General features: G+C 43.6%; 1 long non-coding RNA gene across 1 annotated transcript in view; it reads right to left on the minus strand.

Moving 5' to 3' along the window:
• Positions 1–16,628, minus strand: part of LOC117366760 — an 84,151-nt gene extending 67,523 nt beyond the window's left edge. Inside the window, exon 1 of the long non-coding RNA XR_004540646.1 lies at positions 16,479–16,628. This is a non-coding gene — a long non-coding RNA (uncharacterized LOC117366760). The remainder of the gene's footprint in view (positions 1–16,478) is intronic.
• Positions 16,629–18,111: the final 1,483 nt, after the last annotated feature.

The raw sequence follows: 18,111 nt of genomic DNA on the forward strand, positions 1-18,111 counted from the left end.
AGTGTTGACATATTGATTACATTCTCAAATTTTCTTTAGGTGCTATTGTAATCAATTATTTATTATTTTTCTAATTCATTATTATCACTATTTTTAAATCAATTCTTTTATTTTATTCATTCCAATTGGTTTATCATTTTGATTGGCTTCCTAAGTTGGAAAGTACTCCTTGTAAAGAACAATCTACATAAATTGAAGCACATATATTTCTTATCAAATCACACTGGTTTTCTTGTTTCTGTCATGATTTTTCTTTTTCTTTTCATTTAGTCGATGTACACTTTTCTGAATATGTAGATGTACGAGTTGTGTATAATATTTATTTGTCAAAATGTTCATTTGTTTATGTATTTTTTAGTTCACTATTGTCCCCTGAGGAAGGTGACGGAGTCGCCGAAACTTGGATCCTCGTCGGGACCTTTTTGCTTTAGCATTTTTAGAATTCATCATTGTTCTTTGGTATAAACTGTTAATAAAAGACATTGTGACCACAAGTTGGATTGACATCTCCAGTGCCTCTTTTGTTGTTTGCTCTGCTGTTGTTCAAGGTTTGTCACCTTCTTTCCTTTTCCCCAAATTCATGGCCATGAATACAAAAAAAAAAAAAGGAAAATTGGCCATTTTATTGCTCCAATAAAAATAGCCTTAGTGCATGGAAAAAACACAAGCAAAGGCAGACTAATTTCATTTTTTGCTATAGCTTCATAAACGGAACCCTAAATAACGTCCCGGTCTTCTACAAGTATATTTTGTCATTTTTATGTAGCATATTTTCTCCTTTCTTTTTCAAAGCTAGCCAGCCTTTCCCACTGAAGGTTCTACAAATAAAATAAGAGGACTTTAATTTTAAAAACTATTTCCTAAGGGAAAGAGAATGGGGACTTCTATGCCACCTTTTTGTCGCTTTGGCATTTCAAAGCTGACATTCACCCCCTCCTTTACAAAGCCGTGCTAGCATTTTTAGTGCCGGCTGCCGCGGTAAGAACTCAGATGCTCATAGAATTCATACGAGTGTTGGAATTCTTACCGCTGCGGCCGGTGCTAAAAACGCTAGCGCAGCTTTATAAAGGAGGGCCTCAAAGCCCAGAGTCAGAAGAAGCAGCATCAGGGATTTGATCTCAGAACCTCTGGGTGCAGAGGCAGCAGTTTAACTATATTTCTATGTTTGAGTTTGAATATACAGTAGTAGCGTCAGCCAGTTAAAAATATAAATATTAAACTCTTCATCTTGAAATTAGTGCAATATTCCAATGCGTCCAACTTTGCTCTTAGGAAAAACAAAACACCGGGATGTGTGTTTTATTATCTATTGTAATTAATCATACCAGAGTAATATAAATCTTATAGTAATTTACATGAAGACTTTTCAAAGAGTCAAAGAAAGACATTTTGCCAAATGATTTCTATACATTGCCTCATTCTCACAATGATAATTCTTTTCAATAATACTTTCGCCTGTCGCAGATGTGTTGTGGAGTTCTATTATATTCCCCAAACTAACATTGTACAACCTCAGAAATAGACTATCAGCATTCTCTTTCCATATAATAGCTTCTATTGATTTAGGGTCTCTTTAATTTCCTTCTTTTGAAGAGGCAAGCAAGTTACCATTTCAGAGTGAAATATTAAAATAAATGGAGCATTGCTCATCCTTCTAGTTTGGAACTGATATAAAATTATCCATTCACACTAGGATTCTTTAAACGGTGCCATACGTTAGGCAGTGGTAGGAGCTTTACCACAGCATAACTTAATTGTTTTAATTAGCTTTAATCTGCATGGTAACTGACTGTGCATTAAGAAACAATTAAAGACTTGTTTAAAAAAGTAGGCATTGTAATCATGTCTACAGCAAAGCGCCTAATGACACCTAAGGCCTAAGTAGGTGTAGCATGGGTAGGGTTACCAGACGACCGAGGGTCTGGATGGCTTTTCAAAACCCGGCACTTTGTCCGGATTTTGAAAAGCTTGGAACAAATCACTGTCGGGCAGGAGCGCATGCACAGATGCCACACGATATCATTTGCATACGCACGTGCATGTGACATCATTGCATCACATCTGCATGTGCATCATGGTAACTTACACATTCACGGATGGTAACATCACATGGTAACTGATGCATGCATCATGGTAACATTGCATCACATCTGCACATGCGTCATGGCAACTGTCGCATGCCAGACGAGTGCAGGCAGCAGAGGACGGGCCGGAGTGGGGTACGTTGGAATTATGGGCAGGACTAGGGCATAACGTGATGGGGATGAGTGGAACTGGGTAGACCTTGGGACAGGTCTAGGGGTCCGTATTTTCCAAATGGAAAATCTGGTAACCCTAAGTTTGGGGTGGATATGGCTTTGGGTGCCATTAGGTGTGATTCTCAAAAGAACTTAGGTATCTGCAGTGTAGACCAGTAAACCCTGCCCTGCATTACTGGTGCCTAAGTTTTGTGCTATTAGCTGTGATTCTTTAAATAGCGCCTAAGTGTGATTGACACATGTCCAGTGCCTTTTTAGTAGGTGGCTGACAATTTAGGCACAGTTTACAGAATCTGGCCCTGGGTGTCTAAAGGCATGCACAATGTTTTGTCTGATTTCAGTCGATAAGGGTACATACTGTGACAGGGAAGCCCCTGTCCCAGCCAAGAGAACTACGAAACCCAGCATGCACCCAGCCCAGGTCCCTGGAAAACCTGGCAAGAAGTCCGGGCAGCCGGCACAGCCAGGAAGGGAAGGGAAAAGGCAGGTCATAGCCCAGCCCAAGAGCCAGAGGGGGAGAGCCCCAGTAGCTAATTCTTCCCCCTATTACTCCTTTCCTTGGGCTCCAAAATCTAAAACCCACCCAGGAGGGGGTGGAGTTAGCCCTCAGGGGGTGCAGCTCCAACAGCATCAAATACGAAACAGGGATAGTCAGCAGGGGAGCTCAGATGGTGCTAATCACAATCAGCCAGCCACCAGCAGGGAGTGCAGCTTCCAAAGAGCTCCGGTGCCCCAGCCCCGTACGCTATTAGGGAGGCAGTCCAGCCGGAGGGAAATTGAAATCCCGGGACGATATCGTGCCCTGGCAGACCAACCCTGGGAGGATGAAACAAAGGATTGGCCTTGGAGAGGACAGATTAGCAAGGAACTGACCCACAGGCAAGGAGGGGGCTGGGAGGAGCCACCGGAGGTCATTGGGTGGAGAGGCAGCCTAGGCAATGAGTCCAATGACTGGGAGATGCACAGCCTTCCTGGGGAGAGTGAGCCTGGGGAAGACATGGATATAGGGGAGGGTGAGGTATGAGAGGTCTTGCCAGTTCCCCCCTGAAATCCAGTCCAGGTTAATTGGAACCCTGGACACAAGCAGAGCTTGGAGTAGGGCCGGGACCGGCCTGTCCAATTGAGAGAAATCATTACCAGAGGTTTTGAGTTGCCTTACCTCTGGAGAACTTGGGTAAGAAACCCCTGGAAGTCAGCCCAGGTGGTGCCTGGCTACGGCCAGCTATTAAGGACACATCCTGTATATGGGGATTTGGACTACAAACCTTTTTTCTTTTGTTCTTGTTTTGGGTTTGTGTATGGACTTGCTCTGTTTGCTGGACCTGGAAGCTCCAGGCGGGGCACAAGGACTGGAGCACATGTTATGCTTTGGGAGAAAATGTGAAGAACTAATTATATGTTCCAACTTGCTTTGTTTTTGAAAACTTTAATAAACCTGCATCCAGTTCCTAGAAAATCCGTCATATGGGTTTTTCATTCACCCAGCCATATAAAAGGCGCTACAATAAATCTGCCTGTTGTCCGAGCCTGGCTTCCCACCTACTTAGGAACAGGCCCAGTCACAATACATATTCCACCTTCCTGAATTGTTCAGTATATATGCAGCACATATGCAGTCGCATCATTACACAATTTTTGTCTACTGCTGGGATGTTTGAGGGAAGCTACTGTTTTCAAAGCATAAATAGGATGATATCTACTTGGAAATTAATTCAGATTGAGGGTGATTTAATAAAGTTCTCATGTGTGCGTGGCCGCATATGTATGTAAATGACCTGTTATAAAATTCTAATCAGTGTAATAGTATGTGCAATAGTTTGTGTTTTGCCTGTAAACATGTGCAGCAGCAAAATTTAGGTGGTAGGTGGGCAGAAGTCAGAAGTACCTTTGTAGAGTATAAAATAGGCTGTTTCCCACATAATTAAGTAATATAGATGAAGATTTATACCTGATCTTGATTTACTTTCTAGTTGCTTCTATATAGAACAGCCTGGATCAAAACAATCGCAGCAGACAATTTGTGATGACAGTCTGAGCCACATTTTTATTTATTTAAACAATACATTTAGGGGCTGATTCTATAAACGGCGTCTAAATTGGCTGGCATCTACAAAAATGGTGCTAGCCATGCGTCAATCATGCTTAGATGTTGTTTAGAGAATTGCGCCTTCAGGAAAAGTAGGTACCGGAAATGTAGGCCAAGGTTTTCAAGGCCTACATTTCTGGTGCCTACCTTAGATGTGAATCACGCCAACAGAGGTGCTTTATGGCACCTAACACTGCTTCCAGCATTAGCCATGCCTACAGTGGTTTTAGTCATCATAAAGGGATGGTTAACAAGACTAAGAATGTCATAATGCCCCTGTATAGCTCCATGGTGTGACCTCATTTGGAGTTTGTGTTCATTTCTGGTCTCCTTATCTTAAGAACGATATAGTGGCGCTAGAAAAGGCTCAAAGGAGAGCAACCAAGATGGTAAAGGGGATGGAACTCCTCTCATATGAGAAAAGACTAAAATGGTTAGGGGAGATAATAATAATAATAATAATAATAATAACAGCTTATATACCGCAATACCGTGAAGTTCTATGCGGTTTACAAAGATTAAGCAAAGGTACAAATTGATTGACTTTAAGAGGGAAGAAAGAGGGTTAATAGGACAGGAAATCCATTTTTGAGGAGAGAGTGATCAATAGAACAAGTTAATCGCTATAGAGGGGAGAGAGAAGGGAGGATCAGTTGTCTAGATATGATTGGAGTCTACAAAATCCTGAGTGGAGTAGAACAAGTGGATCGATTTTTCGCTCCGCTAAAAATTACAAAGACTAGGGGACACTCGATGAAGTTACACAGAGATACTTTTAAAACAAATAGGAGGAAATATTTTTTCACTCAGAGAATAGTTAAGCTCTGCCAGAGATTGTGGTAAGAACGGAAAGCGTAGCTGGTTCTAAGAAAGGTATGGACAATTTCATGGAGAAAAAGTCCAGAGTTTGTTATTGAGAAAGACATGGGGGAAGCCACTGCTTGCCCTGGATCAGTACAATAAAATGTTGCTACTCCCTGGGTTTTGGTCAGGTACTAGTGACCTGGATTGGCCACCGTGAGAATGGGCTACTAGGCTTGATGAACCATTTGTCTGACCCAGTAAGGCTATTCTTATGTTCTTAAAGTGCCTCCATAAGTGTGATTCTGACTAGAGAATGACACGGGAAAAAAAATCTGTCCCCATCACTGCCCCTTCACCGTACCACCGTCCCCTTCATTGCCCTGTCCCCGCTGTCCCCTTCAATGCCCTGTCCCCGAACCCACTGTCCCCTTCATCACCTGGTCCTCGTAGCATCCACCCTTCCCTCTCGCCACCTCACTGCCCTTCAGCTGACTGAAAATCTCTCCCCCTCACCTTCATGGCATAAAGAAACTTAAGGGAGGGAAGGCAAGTGGTCACCAATCTCGCGCTCGGCCCCTTCCCTCCCTCCCTACCTCCGGCCAAATCTATCTCCCTCCCTCCCTCCCTCCCCATTACCTTCGCGGCGCTTTAGAAAAGAAACTGCCTGTGGCGACCTTCAGTTGTGTGTGTGTGGGCGGAAGTTTCTTCTCAGACGCAATCGGAAGTTGCGTCAGAGGAGAAGCTTCCGCCAACACATATGCGACTGCAGAGCGGCACAGGCAGGCTTCACCGGCTTCAGTTTCTTTTCTAAAGCACTGCAAAGGTAAGGAGGAGGGAGAGAGATAGATTTGGCCAGAGTTAGGGAGGAGGCTGCGCTAGATCGGTGACCGCACGCCTTCCCTCCCTTCACTGTGGGGACAAGGCCATTCACCGCTCCATGGGGCGGTGGATGGCCTTGTCCCCATGTCCGCAGTGAACACTATCCCCCCCACCACCATTTCGGCGGGTAACTGCCACCGTGTCATTCTCTAATTCTAACGCCGTTATGTAGGCGCTAGTAGGTGCCTTGAAATTTGTCTAACAAGCTTTTTTAAATGGCATTTTGGACTTAGGTGCAGTTTATAGAATATGGGCCTTATATCTTAGCAGGAATACATTAAAAAAAACAAACATACATAATCATAAAGTATTAAAAATTCACAATGCAGAAACATACTTTAATTTAAAACATAAAAAAAAATCTGAGTTAGCAACTTACAAGGCCTATTGTACAGCAGCAAGAACAGAAATAAGACTATAAAGCAAGGGAGATATGATACCAGCATGTTTTGCATCAAAATTTTCTGAAAGTAGACAAAGAGGGGAATTTTCAATATGATGACTACCTCTAAAGTTAAAACACTGTATCCAAAGACAGCAAATAAAATGCTGTTAATGTGTTTCACAACAATTTTCACATTATTGTGAGCTTTTTCCATTGATTTGGAGGAAGTCTCTTAGGCCCAAATTCTCTAAATAGTACTGTAAGTTAGGTGGAGGTATGCACCCTACCACTGCCTAACTTACTTGTTTAAAACCATAGGTGAACATAAGCAGTGCCTCTGCTGGGGCAGACCAGAGGTCCATAATGCCCAGCAGTCCGCTCACGTGGCAGCCCATCAGGTCCAGGACCTGTATAGTATTCCTCTATCTATACCTTTCTATCCCCTTTTCCTTCAGGAAATCATCTAATCCCCTCTTGAATCCCAATACTGTACTCTGTCCTATCACACCCTCTGGAAGCGCATTCCAGGTGTCCACCACCCTTTGGGTGAAGAAGAACTTCTTAGCATTGGTTCTGAATCTGTCCCCTCTCAATTTTTCCAAATGCCCTCTTGTTCTTGTAGTTTTCGAAAGTTTGAAGAATCTGTCCCTCTCTACTTTCTCTATGCCCTTAATGATCTTGTAAGTCTCTGTCATGTCCCCTCTAAGCCTTCGCTTTTCAAGGGAAAAGAGCCCCAGTATCTCTAATCTTTCAGCATAGGATGCCATAATCATGTCTAAAGAGGTACCTGATGGCGCCTAATGTCAAAGTGGGCATGGTGCCTCTGTAGACGCAATTCTCATCAAACATAGGTGCCAGTAATATAGGCCTTCAAAACCCTGGCCTGTGTTATCTGCACCTATGTTTATTGGTAGCCGTGATTCTGCAAATGGCACTGTAATGTGTTTGACACATAATTGGTGGTGTTTTTGTAGGTGGCCACCAATATAGATGTGATTTGCACAATCCAGCCCTTAGTGTTTGTTTTTATAACTTGAATTGATTGTATTCTCAAGTGTGTGTGTGTGTTGTTTTCATTTTGTTTTGCTTTTTTTTATAATAGGGGTTTGTAGTTTAATACCCCGTGCTTTTGGTTTTTATGAAACAAGGTGTTTTTTTTAGGACTATTTTTTAGCTTTCCTGAAACCATACTATAATACACAGAAGATGAACATTGAGATGAACTGTCACAAACATATATCATTTTAGAAGTATATGTTAGGTGTCATTGACACATGTTTGAGTCCTAGGGCTAACCACGCGCTAAACGCTAACGCGTGCATGGTAGTCTATGGATGCATTAGCGGTTAGCGTGAACGTAGATATAGCGTACGCTAAACACGCGCTAAAATGCTTAGCGCACCTTAGTAAAACAGGGGCTAGTGACTTAATGAATTACAGATCTAAAAAGAAATTGGTTTTGTGCTAGCAGTGGCGTACCAAGTGGGGGGGGGGGGTCTGCCCTGGGTGTATGCCCCAAGGGAGTGCACAGCCGGCCACCCTCCTTATTCTGTCGCTGCTGATCCCTATTCTGCCACTGCTGCTTTCCTTAACCAGCAGCAGCGACAGTAAACTTTAAATCGGGAGTGTCCACGGCCCAGCTTGTGCTTCCTCCATTTCTTCCTTCTGTGCCTCCCTCCCTGCTGCAGTGGTTTTTTCACTCAAAGCCGCGGGCATCAGCTCCTCACATGATTGACAGCTGTGTCAGAAGCGTTCCCTCTGATGTCACAACGTCAGAGAGAAGGCTTCCGATGTAGCCACAGATTGTGCGAGTGTCAACGCATGTGGCTTTGCATGGAAAACTGGCTGCAGCAAGGAACCAGCCAGAAATGCTGTTGCTGCACAGGGAAGGGAAGTGAAGTAAAGAGGGGGAGGAGAAATGCTGCTGCTGCACAGGGAAGGGGGGAGACAATGCTGCTGCTGCTGCACAGGGAAGGAAAAGGAAGTGAAGGGGGGAGTACCTGAATGCAAACCACTTTGACTATAAGTAGTATATAAATACTAACCTTAAAAAAAGAAAGGCTGCACAGGGAAGGGGGAGGAGAAATGTTGTTGCTACACAGGGAAAGGAGAAGAAAAATTATGCTGGCTACACAGGGAAGGGGGAAGAGAAATGCTGCTGCTACACAGGGAAAGGAGAAGAAATATTATGCTGGCTACACAGGGAAGGGGGAAGAGAAATGCTGCTGCTACACAGAGAAGGGGGAAGAGAAATGCTGCAGGCTACACAGGGAAGGGGAGGAGAAATGCTACTGCTGCACAGGGAAGGGAAGGAGAAATGCTACTGCTGCACAGGGAAGGGGAGGAGAAATGCTGCTGCTGTACAGGTAAGGGAGAAGAGAAATGCTGCTGCTACACAGGGAAGGGAGAAGAAAAATGCTGCTGGCTACATAGGGAAGGGGGAAGAGAAATGCTGCTGCTACACAGAGGAGGAAGAAAAATGCTGCTGGCTACACAGGGAAGGGGGAAGAGAAATGCTGCTGGCTACACAGGGAAGGGGGGAATAGAAATGCTGCTGCTGCTACTCAGGGAAGGGGGGAAGAGAAATGCTGCTGCTACACAGGGAAGGGGGAAGAGAAATGCTGCTGCTGCACAGGGAAGAGGGAGAGAAATGTTGCTGCTGCAAAGGGAAGGGGGGAAGAGAAATGCTGCTGCTTCAGCACCCAATTGGGGAGAGAGAGGGAAGGAGTGAGAAGAAAGACAAAGGAGAGGAATGAGAGATGCCAAGTCCATGGGAGGGAGGGAAAGGAAAGAAGGAAAGTAGATACCAGACCATGAAGGGGGAGGGAGAGATGCCAGGGCATGGAGGGGAGGGAAGGAGACAGATGCCAGTCCAGGAGAAAGGAAGAAAGGAGGGAGGAAGAGAAAGGAAGAAGAGGAGATGCCAGATAATGGGGGGAGGGGGAGGGGGAGTTAGAAGGAGAGGAGAGAGATGCCAGGGCATGGGGGGAGGGAAGGGAAAGAGATAGAGATGCCAGAACATGGTGTGGAGTGGGAATGATGGAAGGAAAGGAGAAGAGAGATTCCAAAGCATAGGGGAGGGGTGGAGACAGAAAAATGGAGAGGTGGGTTAAATGAATTATGTACAAAGGAGAGAAGGGGCACAGGATATTCAGTTTATTGAAGGGACATAGAAAGAGGGAAGATGCCATATGGAAGAGAGAGAGGGTGGACAGTGGATGGAAGGAGCAGAGAGGATGGACAGTGGATGGAAGGGGCAGAGAGAGTGTGGGCAGTAGATGGAAGGGGCAAAGAGAGGGCAGATGTTGCATGGAAGGGAGAGAGGACAAACGCTGTATAGAAAGAAGAGAGCAAAGAGAAGATGATTAAAGCAGAAACGACAAAAGGTAGAAAGATTTTTTTGTTGTTTTATTTAGAATCAAGTAGTATTGTAGCTGTATTGATAAAAGTTTATAAATAGGAAATGGAAATAAGGCAATTTTTTGGGGATTAAATCCCTTTCCTCAGGTCAGGACAGGATACCATAACAATAGTATACTGTACTGTTCTGAAGAAAGATTTGGCCTCTGAAAGCTAATTGAAAACTGGATTAGTCCAATAAAATTATATTTTCTTATTTCTCATTATTTGTTTTATTTCTATTTGTTAATTTGTAAAGTAGTGATTGTTATGAATCAGTTTTTTCAAATTCACATCTACTGCTTTTATATTTTGCACAGTATTAGGGGACATGTGTCACTGTTTCTGTGGTGTTGTGGTGTTGCAGAGTCTGGTTTCTTGGTGGTTCAGTTTAACTTTTGTCTACATATTTCTATTTTTAGTTTGATATTGGGCGAGGGTGTTTCTCTGTTCTGGGTGTATGGAAAGGACATGGTTTTCTGTTGATATTGACTGTACAGGATCAGTTGACTATGCAAGATCTGGCTTGTTTAGTTTTACAATGTATGTGTTGTTGTTCTAGTGCTCACAGCAGTATTTAAGATGCTGCCTTTTCCTAGGTACACTCTCGTTGTGCGATATGTGGATTGTTACTAAAAATCATATTTTTTATATAGATGAGAGGGTGTCAAAAAATTATGGGCCCCAGGTGTCATATATGCTAGGTACGCCACTGTGTGCTAGTCTGGTAAAGTCCTCCAGTGTCATCCCCATGGTTGTTTTCAATGCCAACTGAATACAGGTTGCCCTCATCATATGATTCCTTCACTTTTCTCAAACATAATGTTCAGAAGTATAAACTTCTATAAAGAATCACCACAAAATGCAAGTCAACATTAGGAATCACTAAGAAAAATAATACCTGCCCATAATGCCCTAAGACACAAATATAAAATAAAAAGTAAAAATTAATACCCACACCTAACCTTCACCCCTTCCCTCTCATCTTCCATCAAGAGTTCTATTATTGACGTCAGGGGCAGGATCGCAGCAGAGAGAACGTGCCGCTGAGGATGACGGGCAGCTGCAGGTATTGCTATAGCACCAGCGAACCTGCAGGCTGCTGTGTTAGCTGCTTAAAGTAAGAGTGGGGAAGCTGGGGGAACATGCAAGCTTATGGGAGAGTAGACCACAGCGGGGAGGAGGAAGAAGAGTGCCTTTGCAGCGAGGGGGGGGGCAGGCCTTCACGGGGGAGCAGGCCTTCGTGGTGGGGAGGAGTAGGAAGAGTGACTTCACGGTGTGGGGGGTAGGCCTTTGTGGGGGGAGCAGGCCTTCGGCAGGGAGGCAGGCCTGTTCAGAGGGAGGAGGAGGAAGGAGGAAGAGAGGGGAGATGCCAGACCTGGGGTGAAGTGAAGGGAAGAGAGAGACCAAACCAAAGAGAGGGGAAGGAAAGCAGAGGAGAGGGGAGAGAGAAATGCAAGACCACAAGGGGAAGGGTACAAGAGGGACAGATACTGCTTCAAGTAGGTGGGCAGAGTGCAGGATGGCAGGAGAGATACTAGGAGAAAGCCTGTACCTGGGGAAGGGGATATGGGAGGTAAGGAAGAGAGAAATAAGAAACTGGTATGGGGAGAGTTAAGATGCTGAGAATGGAGGGAGCATAGGAACAGGGACACAAGGAGGACAGTACTGGAGAGGAGAATAGGGACAGGGACACAGAAGAGAGATGCTGAATGAAAGTTGAGAAAAGGAGAGATGGTGGATCTGTGGATGGTGGGGTCTATTGCTGCAGCTGCAGGGGGATGGAGATGAACAAAAGAAAAGATGCCAGACCTCCAGGGGAGGAAAGGAAAACAGAAGGGGAGGACAGAAATGGAAGATGGATGGTTAGCATGGAGAAAGAAGAAAGAAAGAGAGCCTGATCAGAAGATAACCAAACCAACATGGGTCCAACATAACTTGAAAAATGACCAGACAACAAAAGGTAGGAAAAATAATTTTATTTTCTGTTTTGTGATTACAATATGTTAGATTTGAAATGTGTATCCTTCCAGAGCTGGTGTTAGACCGCGAACGTAAGCTAGGATTTAACAGAGAGAGGAAAAGTATTTTTTGATGGTTTATTTTGTTTACACCACAGGACCAGTGTGGGTAGGAGAGGGCAAAGGGGGTGAAGAGGCTTTAAAATAAACCCACCAGGATGTTTTGAAAAAACCACCCTATTGGGCAGGAAAATCGAATCGAAAAATCGATTCAATAGGCTGAATTGCATCGATTTGAAATTTTTTTTCCTAAATCAGGCAGCACTAGGTAGGAGCATTTAATCAATAACTTAAAAATGATCTGATCCTGAATCCAAAAATCTTGAATACCAGAACATTCCTCCCACATATATTAAAAAAGCCTACCTAATAATATGAACACTGACAGAGGGATGTAGAACCGAGGTCTCATAAACCAAACTGCTGAAGCATAGTATGTATATGTAACTGGATATGTATATGTAACCAAAGCCATGGACATTGAACATCTAAAATGGGTTAGAATTTAATATTGTGGGGTAGGATAAATGCTTTATTTTTAGGCAGTAGTTCTCAACCCAGTTCAGAGCACATGCCCAGTCTCAGATTTTTAAGATGTCTACAGTAAATATGCAAAACATTTGTGTAAACTTTCTATATTATATGCAAATGTAACTCATATATAGTTTCTTTATGGGTATCCTGAAAACCTGACTGAGTTGCTTAACCTCGAGGATTGAGTTGAAAACTGCTGTTTACTTTGATTGACTGCTGATTTTTTTAAGGGATTGATTATGATTCAGTCTATTGACTGACACTTTGCTTAGAAATTGACTACAATTTAGATGTATTTAGAAACATCAAAAATCTTAAATTATTGTTCATTTATCTTGTTATAGATGTTACAACTTGAATTTTCCATAAGGTTTAATGAGGCTTATAAATACTGAAATCAAGCTGAAAATGTATGGCAGTGCTCGGAGAAAAGATACTGTATCCTTTAAAGCTCTGTGAAAGCTTTGATTCACTTATTTAAACTAAGAATGTTAACACTTTTATTCATTAAAGTCGTCAAGGATCTTTGACAGAATTTGTTTTGAGCCCATAGCTATTAGGGGCACAGTGCAATTAGAAATGCAAATGAGATGACAATGGCTAGATGAAAAATAGCAGAAACTGAACAGTGATCTACTGACAGAGTTGAAGAAGGATTTTGTGGTCTCATAACACAACTAATTTGACAATTAATGCATAATTATACAGTATGGGGGTAATAATAAAAAAAAAAAACGTCTAAAAAGTGTCCTAAGTGGCTACTTGGACGATCAAAATGCCTGATCGTCCAAGTACCCATAACCAAAGCTGGTTTTTAGACGTATCTAAAAACAGCTTAGGCAGTTCCCCTGCCACTAAACGCACAGAGAGAAAAGAGGTGTGTTTAGAGGAGGGGAAAGGGCGGGCAGTGGGCGGGAAGTGGGCCGACCTACACCTAGGCGTACAACAGGTATAACCAATACAGTTTAGTCGGCATTTAGACTTTTTTCACTTAGACAAAATAAAACCAGGTCTAAGTGCCAAAAAGGGGCCGCTGAGCTGATGGCCACTGGCGCCATCAGTTCAGCGGCCCGACATCCTAACCATCGCGGCAGGAGAGATGCCTCATCTCCCCTACCGCAATGCCATCACTCTTCTACCTGAACTGCCGCGACCCGCGGCAGTTCGGGTAGAGGAGTGATGGCATCGCGGTAGGGGAGATGAGGCATCTCTCCTGCCGCAATGCATCACTCCCCCCACACACACACACAACATCGGGGCAAGAGGGAGCTCAATCCCTCTTGCCTCCCCGACACCCCGACTCCATCGGGGCAAGAGGGAGCCCAAGCCCTCTTGCCTCCCCGATGCCCCGACTCCATCGGGGCAAGAGGGAGGCCAAGCCCTCTTGCCCCCTCCCCCCGACGCCCTGACTCCATCGGGGCAAGAGGGAGCCCAAGCCCTCTTGCTCCCCCCCGACGCCCCGACTCCATCCAACTTTTTGAAGCATTGGCAGGACCATTTTGTTACACTACCAGACATTGAAGAAGGTGATACTAATGACACACTCAAATTCCATTCTTGCTGAAACAATAGGAACAGATGCACCTATTAAAATTGGGATGCAAATTCTACAACTTTGCAAAAGAAGAAGGAACAGCTCTTTGATTTTCCAGACAGTTGTTGTTAACCAAACAACTGAGGCAAATCGGTGTAAATACTGGACTAACATTCTGAAATCTCCCTCTTTGCAGGTCATCTCCTCCTATCAAACACAGATACAAAAAGTGATAAAAGCATATGTTACATCAAGAATTCAGAATACACTGAATCAGCAAGGGTAACTGTTTCAGACTGTTTGGAAATATGACCAGACAAAAGGCAGGGCAGGTCAATAGTGCAAATCTGCCTTCTGCAGAGAGCTAACTGATTACTTTGAAGAAAAAGCGGAAGCTTACAACTTGTGCATGTGATTTTAAGAGAATTTGGAATTACATCCCTGAAAAATGAGTGTGTAGGAGCATTTTTTAATTATGCCTTAGTTCAGTCTTGATCTCCTGTTGCCAAAAATCCTTTGTAGAGGCTGTGGTAGATGCCTGTCCTTTTGGGGATTTTTTCCCCCCTTTTTCTTATTGGTAATTCTGCTTGTGCGTTGGGAGTCATGTTGAGGTATTAAATAGGAGTCATGTTGAGGTATTAAATAAAGCTGAGGTGTGGGTTTAGTTTAGGAGAGAATCTCGATGCAAAGTATGCAGGAAACTATAGTATAGTCCATTTACACATCTTTTGTGCTTATCTAAAACTGAGAAACATATATTTCTACAGATTACCGTATTTTTCGCTCCATAAGATGCGCTTTTTTCCCCCAAAAAAGTGGGTGCAAATAAGGGTTCGTCTTATGGAGCGAATACCCCCCGGTCCTGTACCTTTTTTTAATCCCGGCGGTCCAGCACTGTATCGGCAGGAGCTTTCTATGCTCCTGCCCTTTCCTCACTGGACTGCTGCCTCCTGATGTCTTGCTGCACAATTGCCCTTCCAAGCTGTGTGCTCTGCTGATTTAGGGCTTCGGTGTGCAGGTGCACACCATGTTTGCACTGAAGTAGAGGTGGAGGCACGGCCAGGACACGTGTGTGATTCTGCGCAGTGAGAGTGGCCGTGCAGCAGCAGCAGAAGCTGGGTCTGGGCGGCGGCAACAGTGGGCAGTGAAGCTCTGATCCCGATAGCAGGGATGTGACTTTGGGGGCCAGAAGATGCTCACCGCTGAGTCCTTGGATCAGGTGGAGCTATGCAAGTCTCTTCTGACCTGAGTGAGTGTTTTAGTTTAGGGCTGCAAAGAAGCTGTATCGGATAACGGGACTGACCTTGCCTTGCTTCCCTTACCCCAGGCCTCATCCTCCGCCCCAGACAGGAGGGCTGTGGGGCTTGTCACTGTGCTGCTGCTGATTAAATGATTGTAACTCCCCCTCCCCCCTAATGCCTGGCATTGTTACTATGATATATCCATCGCCTCTATCAGTAACTTTTTGTATAGTTGCTCATGGCAGGGATGGTGGCTATCCAAGTTTGAAAAAATGCAGGGCAGGATGGTGGGACAGGTGGTTCAGAATTTTTTTCTTGGTTTTTCCTTCTCTATATGAGGGTGCATCTTATGGTCAGATGCATCTTATAGAGCGAAAAATACAGTACATTATAATTGTATTCAAGATCTGATCCAGGGTGGATTTAGAAAGGGTCAAATGACACCTGCCAGGGCCACAAGGAGACTGCGGGAGACCGCCGACAGGTGGCAGCATGGACCCTGGCATGACTCACGAGGGAGACCCTACAAGACCAATACGGAGTTCTCTGGTTTAGAAAAAACAAAACAAAATGCTTCAGACCATTGCAATTCCACTTTTAATCCACAGTTCAGGCAAAAACAAACATCAACAGGCTTTCTGCACTGACTGCTACTCAATTTCAATAGCTCTTCAGTGAGTAAAAACAAAACAAAACTATTTCATTGGCTTTGACTCCATAGTAGCCAGTTTATATTCCCAAAATTCAAGCACTTCTCAGAGGTAAGTAACACAAAGAGTTCAGGATAAGGTCCTGGGCAGCTTTATACAGTTCCAAATGAGAAAAAAAAACCACACAATTCCACTACTTCTTTATAGAGAGCTGGACTTTGGATAACTCATTCCTTCTCTTCACAAGGCTCTTGTAGTTTCAAAACTATTGCCTCATTAGGCCATGGCAACTCTCCAGTTCCTGGGAACTAGAACAGAATTGCTGGGATCACTAACAAAAAGCTTTCAACAAGCACCCACAAAATCCCTACCCGAGATATTTGGTGAACCCTGCCCCACAATACTGGAACTCACTTTGTTGCCATAATCCACCTCAGTTCCAAGGCAACAGAGAAAAAAAAAAAATACCAGCTTTTTCAATGCTTAGTCCCAGCTGGTGTACAGCAAATCAATTAGGTCTGTGCACAATTCTAGCCCTGCTCCATCCCAGCCCAGCCCCCACTCTGTGCAATAAAAAAGGAAATGTTTCAATACAGTTCTTGGTAGATATTTCATTTAGCAAACTGTTCCAACAAAAATAGCCAAAAAGGGCAAAATAAATCACTGGCAAGAAGCTGCCAAACTCACATCCATTGGTTCTGGGTCAGCTCCAGGCATTTCAAATGCTGGCTATTTTCATGCTTAATTCTGGGGCTTCCAGCTCTGGAGTACTTTGAGATTCAGGGTCTTCCCACTCTATTGGCTCCTGCTTGGTGCCTTGCCCTTGCCTGGCCAGAAGAGTCCTATCTGCTAGGTCTTCCAGAGCTGCCTGCTTCATACTGTTTTAAATTGTTAAAGCCACTCCCTAGCTTACCTGGCTGAGACACAGGTCTGTATGGTCTCTGGCTCCCTCTCAGTTCACTGGGAATATTACAGTTTGGGAACTGACTGCACTTTCTAAAGGAACTTGCTCTCCTGATAGGTTCTGGCGTGAGGATGGGTTCTGGGTCAGATTCAAGCTCATTTCCTTCGAGATAGGCAACCTTGACTTCTGCAGCCTCTGAGACTCTACTGTATATTCAGCTGGTTTCCTGCCTCTGGGAACTGGTTTAGTACTGGAATTAACTGACAGGTTCATCACCAGGGATGGAAATGTCACACAAAGTACTGAAAATTTAATGTGCTCTTTGTCTGCCTGTTTATAATTATGCATGGATGGTTTTAAAGATGCAATGGGAACTTTAATTTTGCTTCTTTTGATACAGCCAATCATGCTAGTTTGCTTGACCTATTGCATAAAATTGGTTTATGGAAAACTGTTTTTATGGTTTAAAATTTATCTGTATGGGGGGACAGAGTTTTTAATAATTTGGAATCTAATTGGTAGAAGCTTGTTTCAAGAGTCTCACAAGGTCCCTCACTTTAGGCCATGATTTTTAATGTATGTTGTGATAAGCAAGTGAGGGAGGGAGACCCTTAACCCATTCTCAGTCAAGTTCCAGAAATCCCTGCCTGGTACAAGAACCCTTGGATAGATAAACTCTGTGGTCTGCTGTCAATATATGGTACCTTCCCAGGTAGATGGGATGGTGGCACCAGTGCTAAAGGGGTTCAGGAGAGAAAACGATACACCCATGGAGGTAAGGGACCCTGGAGAAGTAGAAGCTAGCCCCTTTGAACCAGAGGGCATGGGCTATGCATGCCCAGAAGTCTCTGAATAATAATAATAATCAATTTATTTATCGCAAGGCCGTAAAGTTCTATGCAGTTTACAATAGTAAAATAAATAAATAAATAAATAAATAAAAGAAGTTGAATAGAACTAAAAAAGTTAAAAGCCAATAATTAGAGACACTAAAATGATCAAAATAGTGCATAATGAAATTTTTACGAATTAGCTGCCTAAATACTTCGAAAACAGATTTGTTTTTAGATGTCTGCTAAATTCCCCATAAGTGTCAGTAAGCAAAAGCAATTGTTCTAAATCCTTACCCCATAACGCTGCTTGATATGAAAAAAGATTTTGATGATGTTTTTTAAGTTTACATCCTCTAACAGACGGAAAAACAAAATTCAGATGGGAGTTTCTCTTAAGAGAAAAGCTCAATTATATATTTGGGAGCCAAACTAAACAAAGCCTTAGAACAGAAGCAACCAAACTTAAACTTCACCTGCGCCTCCATTGACAGCCAATGCAGTACTCGATAGGAGGGTGTTACGTGATCATATTTCTTCAACCTAAAAATCAGCCTGACCGCCGCATTTTGTACTATTCGCAATC

The sequence above is a fragment of the Geotrypetes seraphini genome, chromosome 1 (assembly GCF_902459505.1).
Source record: "Geotrypetes seraphini chromosome 1, aGeoSer1.1, whole genome shotgun sequence".
In the NCBI taxonomy this organism is placed as follows: domain Eukaryota; kingdom Metazoa; phylum Chordata; class Amphibia; order Gymnophiona; family Dermophiidae; genus Geotrypetes; species Geotrypetes seraphini.